The following is a 2924-nucleotide window of genomic DNA, read 5'->3' as shown; positions in this document are numbered from 1 at the left end:
ACCGGGTTAATTCGTTGTATATCCCCAAAGTTTAAACGGACGACCTGCCCATCATATTCGGGGTGAAGGAATAAGTCTGAATGAACAAAAACCTTGGGATGTAATTAAAAACAATTTCAACAATCGTTACTCCTGTTCGGCCGGTAAGGAAATCAAAAAGGAGTTAATTCGTTTTTTATTTTCTTTAAAACGGCATCCAAAGAATTGCCAAGTTTATGCTCCGCATTTCGATTTAAAGTATTTCACTAAGCCTGATCAATGGCCAAATTAGATAGCCTGTCCTAAAAGTTGTTTGAATGGCAGATTAATTTAGCTCTATCCTATATCATCTTGTGGTTCCTAGTGATGCCATCTGCTTAACGCAATCAGCTCTAACTTATCACAAATTTTAAATTAGACACTAATAAATTATTATCTGAATCTCAAATTCGCAAAATTTACCTTATTACCTAATCGAATATTTAAATTTTCCAATTTGAGTCACAGGTCTATTAACTTCGCCTGAAAATATAAAGATTATAGAGCAAGTTTTATTAAATTATTTTGTCGCAAATAAAACAGAATACGATCGTTACCATTCTATTAATTCTATGTGGTCCATTAACATAATTGGGCTCATATTTACTGTATCAACATAAAGATTTCTCCCCTCCACCTAAACACTCCTAGTCTAACACTTCGTTTCTTTTCCTCTCTGTCAATCTATAATTCTCAAACCTTCAGACTGGCATTCCGAATGTCTCCATCCTATTCTCATTCTCCTTCCTTAGCGTGTCCGATAAGAAGTTCTATTATATTTCATAAGCTCAATCTAAGATTATTTTGCCCTCTAACACGACTCGCTAAACATTACATTTTTAATACTTCAGAGCATACGCTTCTCAATCAACCGTTTTTATCTTCGTGATATTTAAGAACCATCCTCCCTAATCATCAAAATGCAATAAAATAAAATCAATGTGTAGAGATAGTGAAAAAGTTACTCTTAAAGTATATCAACCATAAGTAGAAGGTGGAAAATAAATCATTACGTACAAGACTTTCACCAGTTGTACCAAGAGCTCTTAATTGTATTTTTTACCTTACACCGCTTAACGATTAATACTAGACCAAGTCGTATAATTATGGTAAAGAAACACCACTGAAATATAGAATCATCTTAGTAAACATTAGTAAATTTCATCGTGTTTCCATCCACAGTAAGCAAGAAATCAGAAAGGAGCCTCCGGCGACTAGCGCTCAGCAAAGAGCACCTATCTTCCGTGTTTCTTTGAAAACATCGTCGCTGAGAAGAATAATTAAATGCAGCACGGCAGAACACGACTGATCACTACACTTTAGATCAGGTTTTGATCACTTGAAAGGCGGAAGGCAGCATCAAATGTGTTGCGCCCATACCAACAACTTACTTCCCCCTTTGCTGAAGGCTGGATTAATTTTTAATTGAACATGAGACATTTTCCATACACACGTTCGATTTTAGTGAGATTTATGTGCTAAGGTGAAGTTTGAAATGAAAATATTTCGTATTTCGGCCTGTTGAGGTGTAATAATTCGCATCCCACGTCTACTCATTTATCGGAAATTTCAAATCACTCCTGATGTGCAGCCGTAGTAAACTTTTCTTGAAAAATCGACCTGAAGACGCCGGTTGGAATACCGGAGATACTGTCGTCGCAAAGAAAATCCACGCGGTGAAATCCAGAAGCATGGAGACATCACCTAGACAACGCCGCGGAAAACTACGCATCAACTTTTATTGAAGTTCGAAAGTTTATTAATTTTTCGTTGCTACATATAGTGTTTATACATTCTAATTTTAAATTATATCGACACACTCCAGGACTGGAGCCATCACCCACCATTTACTTTGATGACAGTTAGAAGAGTGAAGAAATTGTTCAGGCAGACACATAGCCAGGGAGGGGGTATTTGAGAGCTTCACCGTCTCCCCCACCTGAAATTGTATTCCTTGCGGTGATTACCCGTGACACATCTTCTGAGGAGACCGCTACGGAAGGAGCACCCATCCTCTGACAATCCATCTTTCGAAATTGTTAAGATTCCTAAACGGCTGCCAATAATAACAAAGGATGAATATCGACGTCTAAGTTCTAACAACACGTATCTCAAAAATAACAACTTCTCAGGAGAGCGAAAAAAACCATTAATTATTTTTACTCGTACACTGAAATTAAAAACCAAAAGTTCCTAAAACTGAAAAAGAAGCATTCACTTACAAATAAAGGGTTGTTCTTAGCTTCAATTTTAATTTTTAATGTAAGTACACTTTTTTTAATATAACTGTCTGAAATCGGCCGAATTTGAGATACATATTGTTAAGGCCGTTTTACACGGGGTACGGAATTGCGCAGGTTAGAGCTGCATTCATTTCTAAAATGGCGTGGAATTGCGCGAATGCATGAACGAAATTAGAACAGGGGCTATTTTGCCGTCTCGCATCCACGCATTCTCGCATGTGTTCAAGCAATTCACCGCTTTACGCTGCGCAATTTTGATTGCGCCTTCGCACGTACGTCGGATTGCGCAATTCCGTGTACCGTGTAAAACGGCCATCGATATGACTCCCAACACAACGGGAACGAAATCTCGTACGTAGATTATTTTTATTGAAAAATAATATTACAAGTCAACCGTTCGATCGGGTGGTAACATTTATAGATTTTACCATAGTTAATGCATAGTTAATGCATAGTTAATGCATGACGTTGTAGTAAAAAAAACACATTTATGGAGAACAAAATAAGCAGTAATACGATATAACTTTACCCTAATAAAAAATCAGAAAGCTTAGAATGAACTGTCATTAAACCCTTTTATGAAGGTCTTTTGGTTACCCTGGAAGAGTGTTAAAACAACCTTTGGTAGACCGTTCCAATCAATGATCCTCCAATGAAGGAAAG

This window comes from Ischnura elegans, chromosome 8, assembly GCF_921293095.1.
Source record: "Ischnura elegans chromosome 8, ioIscEleg1.1, whole genome shotgun sequence".
In the NCBI taxonomy this organism is placed as follows: Eukaryota; Metazoa; Arthropoda; class Insecta; order Odonata; family Coenagrionidae; genus Ischnura; species Ischnura elegans.
This window is presented reverse-complemented; position numbering follows the sequence as displayed.